This window comes from Otolemur garnettii, unplaced genomic scaffold (genome assembly GCF_000181295.1).
Source record: "Otolemur garnettii isolate 467f Iridium unplaced genomic scaffold, OtoGar3 scaffold00083, whole genome shotgun sequence".
Taxonomy (NCBI): domain Eukaryota; kingdom Metazoa; phylum Chordata; class Mammalia; order Primates; family Galagidae; genus Otolemur; species Otolemur garnettii.
Window position 1 is genome coordinate 4,506,811 of NW_003852478.1, and position 8,558 is coordinate 4,515,368.

Below are 8,558 nucleotides of genomic sequence, written 5' to 3' on the forward strand. Positions count from 1 at the left end.
AAAGTAAGTGTGAATTTTGTCAGTGTATGGCAAGCATTCCTACTAGGATATGTCTCTGACTTACACAAGTTTAAAAAACTAAGAGTGTTGTGTTATGTTTTCTCCTCTAAGGTGGGATTAGCTCCCCCAGTCTTTCCCTGGTACCTGCAGTAACCTTGGCTGACAGAAAGAACACAGCCACGCGAGATAATCTATTTAGTCGGCTATTTTTAATCTGGTTCCCTGTCTTGCCTTGTCAGCTCCCTCTAAATCTTCACAATCCTATTTAAACTACCTCTAACTACAAACACTCACTTACATGACATTGATTCTTTGTATTTTCATTTCAAAAATTACATGATTTGAAGGACTCTGCCTCTTGGCCCTAAATTACTAAGTACTTGATAATCTGTCTTCAAACACACCAACCTTCCCCATACATGGGTTTCACATCCCAGGCATATATATTTGGTTGAAAAAAATCCACATTTAAGTAGACCTGCACTGTTTAAGCCATATCATTTAAGGAGCAAATGTAAGCAAAACATATAAGATTAAGAAAATCCTGTGTTTTTATTCAGTTTAAAGAAAACTGGGGGTGGGCAGCGTGGCTCACATCTCTAATCCTAGCACTTTGGAAGGTCGAAGTGGGAGGATCACTTGAGGCCAGAAATTCAAGACTACACTGAGCAATATAGCAAAACACAGTCACTACAAAAAAAATTAGCCAGGCATGGTGGCTTGGTCGTGTAGCCCCAGCTACTCGGGAGGCTGAGGCAGGAGGATCACTGGAGCCCAGGAGTTTGAGGTTACAGTGAGTTCTTCTTGCACCACGGCACTCCAGCCCAGAAGGCAGAGAGAGAGACTCTATCTCCAAAAGAAAAAAAAGTCAGATAATAAGTATCACATGCTAGGTGCCAAGCTAGGGAGTATACATTTGATCTCCAACTATGAAAGACATTTTGCTTAATGGTTAAGACAAGAGTGTCAGCTTTGGCCATTAGACCAACTTTGCTTCAAATCCCATTCCTCTACCTGTTAGCCAAGTTGTCTAGGGCAAGTTATGTAAATTCTCCATTTCTTAATTAGATGATCTATCTAATATGTAAAGTATCTACCAAAAATGAGGTGCTTCATATATGGCTAGATTTTTGCTAATGAGAAAATTATCTTTAACTATAATTTAACTTCTCAGGTAATTTGTTTACAGGGAAACTACTAATTGCAGAACAGGAGCATGTCCAGTCTGTAAAACTAAACCTTTGAAAGTTAAGTTTGTGTGAACCCAGTCCCCAGAATCCCTTCACCATTGAATGGGCAAATCAAATAAAACCTGGGTCCTACAGAGTCACAATTCTGCCCATGGTGGGTTGTGCACATCATTCTATAGCAACTGAAATGACAAGCAAGACCCCTCATGAATTATTATGCATTACACAATAAGTAAATTCCGTATTATTACTATATCTGAATTTAACTGACCTGGAAAACAAATGAATTTTTGGTTACTTTTTTATATCTTGCAAGAGCTAAGTAATAGAATTTTAGCACCTGATGTTAATAACTCCTGGGAATATTGGACACTTACTGGACTTGGCAGTCAAACCAATGTAGATTTGCATCCTGACTCACCAATTACGGACAGCATTGTGGTCTTGGGAACATTGTTTAACTTCTCTATACTCTTTTTTTCTTAATCAGTATAAGAGGGAGGATCCTTCTAATCAAGGTATGGTAATTAGAGATAATTGACATAAAACTCTTCACAACATGCCTGGACTGAATCAAGCATCCACAACAGTAACTGTTAAGATGATTATGATGTTACTGTGAGATAGGTCCTGGAGTTCACTACAAAATTAATAATTCACGTGCTCACTTCAGCAGCACACATACTAAAATTGGAACAATACAGAGAAGATTATCATCGCTCCTGCACAAGGATGACATGCAAATTCCTGAAGCATTCCATATTTTTCATCCCCACATACAGAGGGCGGCAGGTTCGAACCCAGCCTCCGGCCACAACAAAAAAACAGCCAGGCTCTGTGGCCAGTGCCTGTAGTCTCAGTTACTCAGGAGTCTGAGGCAAGAGAATCACCTAAGCCCAAGAGCTAGAGGTTGCTGTGAGCTGTGACACCACAGCACTCTACCAAGGGCAACAAAGTGAGACTCTGTCTCTAAAAAATAAATAAATAAATAATAAATAAATAAGTTGCCAGTTTAATAACAATCAAATACAAAGACTCAAAAAATTCAGAGTAAGGAAGTAATCTATCAGGGATGGCAATGTGTTTGTACCTGGGGGTTTTAGGTTTTAAATCATTTTAGGTCATCATGAAAATATTTCAAACTATGTGATTTTCTACCTTAAATATGTTTAAAGACTTTTGCAGATTCTACGGTGGAACTATAGTTGCTAATCGCCCTTCACCAAAACTGGCTTCGGGTTTAACATTCCCAGACACGCCAAATATGAGACCCAGTTTCCTAAATGTTACTGTTGCTGCTGCTTCTCCCACAAGCCTCCCTCTGACATCCGCAGGACTAGCACAAGAAAACCAATGAAGGCCTGTGTGCTGTATGTCTAAATAAATGAACTATTAAATAAAGTGAGTTTCTGTCCTTACCTCGAAAAACAAAACTCCATAACAAAACAATTAAAATGTCTATAAAACAATGATTTTAATGTGATTGAAACTTGGCAAAATGTCAAAGGCAACTAGATTTAATTATTATTATACATGTCTGGGTAGGGTTGTGGATGGGCCAATATTACTAATATTACTCAGTAATAAAGCAGAGATATACATAGAAGGTACGTTGTTATTACATATTCTATATTATTTAATTTTTTCCCTCTCTGAAAAGTTACCAAGTATATTGTGATAATCAAGATTTTACATTTCTGCATTCAATTGACTATAGTGCCATTAATAACACTTCTTGAGTCATTGTAGATTTTTACCACTTTTATTAAATTCTACTTGGATAAACTACACTGTTTACTTTGCAATATATCTGATAAAATGAGAGATAGATTCAGAAATAAATTGTGAATTCTGTATATTATGTTCAAACATAGCAATGGACTCCCACAGACATTTGAAACTATTGGAAGTCAAAAGTGAACCGGATACCCCAGTAAACCCATTTTAAGTCAAAAATTTCTAAGTCGAACCATTGTAAGTCAGGGACCAAATGTACTCTGTGGACTTACCTTTTGTTCTTGAAAAAGTAGCTTGAATCCAAACTAGACAAAACGTATGTCTGAAACAACTGTTTTCAGAATATTGGAGAACTGTTGCCAAACCAAGGAGTCCATCTGCCTGTCAACCAAGTCAATCAATGAAGAAGCAGATGAGAGATGAACAGTTTCACTTTTACTTACAGAAAATCCAGGGATTCTGGAGAGCAGCGGGGCTATCTCCCCAAGACCTGCTCTGCCCCCTCCTTCCCTTTGTAACCTTTTATTCTCACAGTAAAAATAAAGGTCAGCAATGTTATTAGTCATCATAGTGTACATTAAACAGATTCCTTCTCATAGGTTACAAAGTTACACAGTATCTTCCTATCTTGAAGTGGTTATATGTTCAAAACATTTTTATTCTAGACTAAATTTATAGTTAGTCAACATTTCACTGAGTCACAGAGTGCCCTGGGTCCTTGACCGGTACCATGGAGCTCAGTTCCCTGACTTATCTACGACAGTAGGCCTTGGAAGTGAATAAACAATCTTCTGATGTCAGCATATAGGCTCGTCCACCCTCATTAGGGCCTGACCAGCAGTGTCCTGCATGAAATGGCCCTTAAGTGAACAGTGCCTGGTAACACAACAAGCAACGTAGAAGTATGATATTCAAGAAAAAGGAGAAAAAGCAAGCTGAACCCTGTCCAGAGATAATTTTTGAACTGTGACTTGAGAAAAATGAAACCAAGAAGAGCCCAGCAATTTGCTTAGTTCAGGAGTCAGAAATAAGATGTTGGCAGAGTACTAGAGAGGAGGAAGCTCTGTAGTGAAAGAGTCAGAAATTTCCAGAGAAGTCTTCTCAAGTCTTCAGTGGAAGGCTCATCTGAACATGCATAGGCTGAAATCCCAGGAGCTTGGCAAAAAATAAATGCCAGGGAACTAAAGTTTAAATAATAAAACCTCCCATATGAAGACCTTGGACCTCCAAGTTCCTACCTATGGAGTGGAGAGATCCATTGAAGATCCCAGCCATAAATAAAGCTCAAGTAAAAAGCCACACCTTAATAGCAGGGCTAACCTAGCTGTAAGGTAAAAGATACAGAAAGCCACCCTCATCTGTAGTTTTACTTTCCATAGTTTCATTTATTCACGATTGACCATGGTCTGAAAATATTAAATGGAAAATTCCACAAGTAAACTATTCATAAGTTTGACCTATCATCAGAAGGTCAACAGTAGTCTAGATGATCTGACAACGCCAAGTCATTCACCTCACTTCATCTCATCACGTAGGTCTTGTATCATCTCACACCATCTCAAGAACAAAGATGAGTACCTTATGGTAAGGTATCTCGATAGGGAGAGACCACATTCACATAACTTTTATTATAGTATATCGTTATAATTGTTCTACTTTATCAGTTATTATTGTTAATCTCTTACTGTGCCTAAATTACAAATTAAATTTTATCATTGATATGTCTATCTAGGAAAAAAAACTATTTTACATATGTACCTAATGTCCAACTTTCAAAAACTAATGAAGCAAAAATCAACAGCACCAAATTTATGCACAACCCCACAATTACAGGTAATTTTAACACTCCTTTCTCACTCATTGAACAAATTTAAAAACCAGTAATAAACTAGATTTTGAGTAACCTAATTGACATTTACAAAACACCACACCCAAGCATCCTTTTGAATTTCACATGGAACATTCACCAAGATAGATTATACATCGGGCCTATCCAAAATTCAGCAAGTTTTAAATAACAGTTTTTGTATAAATTATATTGTGTTCAAAACAGACCTAAATTAGAAATCAATAACAGAAATCTTATAAAATCTGGAAAATCTCCAAAATTTGGAAATCAACCAATCCATTCCTATGTAACCCATAGGTCAAAGAATAAATCACAGGGAAAGTATTTTGAACTAAATGTAGGCAAATATTAGCTTTAAACCCTTATATTCAAAGAGAATAAAAGCTTAAAATCACCTTGGAATCTAGAAAAAGAAAAGCAAATTAAAGTAGAAGGAAGGAATAAAATAAGAACAGAAATCAATGAAATTTTAAAACCAGTAAAGAAAATCAGTAAAGGTAAGGGTTTGTTCTTGGAGAGATTAATAATACTAATAACTACTTAACCAGACTGGTTGAGAAAATAAAATGAAGAATCACAAATTGCCAACAGTAGGCCTGGCACCTTGGGAAACTGGACTGAGACATTTCTGTGACCAGCATCAAGCTCCCTCCCCGAGTACCATCCCTCCTGCCTGGTCATCTCATCCCCTGCCCAAGAACCTCAGACCTCTCCATAATGAACCAACCGAGGGGTTAAGTCTTCAGAGAGTGGGGACCCTCCCAGACCTACCCAAGATCCAAAGACTTGGCCTTGTACCTCAAGGCCCTAAGCCTAATTGTTAATTGTTTTGACCATCAGCCCTGAGTCTGGGCCTAACACAAAGATCCTAAGACAGGGCCTTATTATCACAGTCTAAGTTTGGAGTCAGGAAAAGAATTTTCCCAGAATCATAGAATGTGCTAGTTAGTGATTTTTTAATGGTCTTCTTTTAGTTAGATAATCAACATGCTTTTCATTGGGAATTAAAAATCTCCCAAATTTATGGCACTCATGCCATTCTGGAGTGCTATAACTAAATAATATCCCGTCATCTAGAAATAGACATTGACGGAAAATACTTTATAAATTGCTGCTGGGCAACATTTAAACTGGGGAAACAGTGATCTTAAATCAGTTAAATTATTATTATTATTGTAAGACAGAGTCTCATTTTGTCACCCTGTGACCACGGCGTCACAGCTCACAGCAACCTCTAGCTCCTGGGCTTAGGCGATTCTCTTGCTTCAGCCTCCGGAGTAGCTGGGACCACAGGCGCCCACCACAACGCCTGGCTATTTTTTTGTTGCATTTTGGCTGGGGCCGGATTTGAACCAATCACCCTCAGTGTATGGGGCCGGCACCCTACTCACTGAGCCACAGGAGCCGCCCTTAAATTATTTTTTTCTTACGGGTTTTTCTCTTTATTTTCAGAATTGAAAAACAAGAATTACAACAAAATACCTTGTCCCTAAAATAGGTGTCAATATGAAATTGGAATTCAGTTTTTCTTTTTCTTTTTTTTTTCCCCACCGAGGCTGGGTTTGAACCATCACCTCCGGCATATGGGGCCAGCGCCCTACTCCTTTGAGCCACAGGCGCAGCTCTGGAATTCAGTTTCTTTAAAAGTTCAACCTCAAAGTTACATTTTTATAGACTTTTTGGTCAGGAAGTAGGATTTATTGGTAGGCTCAAATGAAAGGCAGCACAGCGGAAGTCCTCATGAGCGCAGGCTGCCACTTGTCTGGGGATGTATTTGACCCCATGGCCATCTGGGATGAGCTGCTTCTCAGCCACCATGTCTTCAAATTCATCTGTATTAAACTTGGTAAAGTCCCACTTCTTGGAGATGTGAACCTTCTGGTGGACAGGGAACTTGAACTTGATCCTCAATCACATGCTCCAGTTCTGTACTTTGGTGCGGATGGCCAGAATGCCCTGAGGCTTTCCAAAGGCACCATGTACCTGTCTGGAGCCTGTCCTCCCAGCACAGAATTAACATCTCGTAGATGCGGATAATGTGGAGGGGTGGAGCCGCACGCAGAGATGACCGCCATCTTTTCCCAGCAGCCCCCAGGAGACCTGTTCGTATTCATCTGACACCGCGTGGCCCCAGAGTGAGAACTCATCCGCTGTTGCCTTCTTCCACCCCAGGTCAAAGATGAGACTCTTGGTATCAGGACACCTCAGCAGAAAGAGACTTGGGTTTCAGCTTGTTCTTACAGTGCCAGTATCCCCAGGTGGAGCGGGGGCCATGGAGATAACAGGGTCTTCAACCACGAACTTGCAGCCGCTCTTTCCAGACCGAAGGCAATTGCAAAGAGTGCAATTAACAAATGAGTTAAGAACAAACACTGAAGCCAGATGTTTCATAGCGCTGTGTCCATAGCAAGGCGCTTTATCTCTGTGAGCCTTCATATCCTCGGCTGTAAAGTGAAGGTATAACATTGCTTGCCACACGTAGTAAATGTTATGTGTGTCTGTCAAATAAGTAATAAACGCCTTTCACTACCATCACCCATCTTTGAGGAAGGCAAAATTTCAAATTTTGTATCCAAAGCCAACCTTTAAAAAGAAATCTAAGTTTTACTGTTCATTATCCAAATTTAGCACACATTTCCTTCCCTTTCAACTTTGACCTACTTCCCTACCCAAGCCCTCGTTTCTCAGCAGGGCCATCATATGTGAAGTGTGTGCTTTAGATTATTATCTTAACTCTTCTCTCATCAACCTAAAAACACGAAAAGCAAGCTTAAGGGGTCTGCTATGAATTCTTTCTTTCTTTCTTTCTTTCTTTCTTTTTTTTTTTAACAGAATTTCACTGTCTTCCTGGGTATGGTGCTGTGGTATCATAGCTCACAGCAACCTCAGTCTCTTGGGCTCAATTGAAACTCTTGCCTCAGCTCCTGAGTAACTAGGACTATAGGTGCCCACCACACAGTCCAGCTAATTTTTCTATTTTTAGTAGTTACAAGTCCCCCTCTTGCTCAGACTGATCTGAGCTCAAGTAATCCACCCATCTTGGCCCCCCAGAGTGTTAGGATTACAGGTGTGAGTTACCATGCCTGGCCTGAAATTCTTAGCTAAGAAAATTAATAGCACTGTTCTGAATATCTAGAGCAAAAGCTAGGAGAATCCGGGAGAGAATTGTCCTTCAGTGCTGCGGCACCAGCACAAGGCACCCCGTTCGCCCTGGTGAGGATCTGAGCAGGAATTGTGCCCATTTCTTACTCCCCAAATGCCTGCTGCCAAACCTTCCAGCCTTGGCTAGTTTATTTAACTTCACTCTCTGCCTCCGATCCCTTTTCTGTAAGCTGGGAGTTAATACACTGTGCTGTTTTAATGGGTTAATAATGCATCAAGTTTGCCTGGTGTGGTGGCTCACGCTCATAATGCGAGCACTCTGAGAGGCCCAGGAGGGAGCATTCCTTGAGCTCAGGAGTTGGAGACCAGCTGAGCAAGAGTGAGATCCCCATGTCTACAAAAGGGAAGGGAAGGGAAGGGGACGAATGGGAAGGGAAGAGAAATTAGCTGGGCACAGTGACACCCTTTTGTAGACCTGGCTACTGGGAGGGAGGCTGAGGCAGGAGGACAGTTTGGGAGTTTGAGGTTGCAGTGAGCTATGATGACGTCACTAGGTACATTCTAGCCAGCTGACACAGTAAGACTGTCTCCAAAACAAACAACCAACAAACAAAACCATAAAATACCTGCACATATGATAAAGTAAGGATAATAAATGTTAGCTATCTTTTTTTTTTTTT

The 8,558-nt window shown here is 40.0% G+C and overlaps 1 non-coding gene across 1 annotated transcript; it reads left to right on the forward strand.

Moving 5' to 3' along the window:
* Positions 1–1,850: 1,850 nt before the first annotated feature.
* On the forward strand, positions 1,851–1,957 carry LOC111726861. The gene has a single exon (XR_002774542.1). It is a non-coding gene; the product is annotated as a U6 spliceosomal RNA (small nuclear RNA).
* The last annotated feature ends 6,601 nt before the right edge of the window (positions 1,958–8,558 follow it).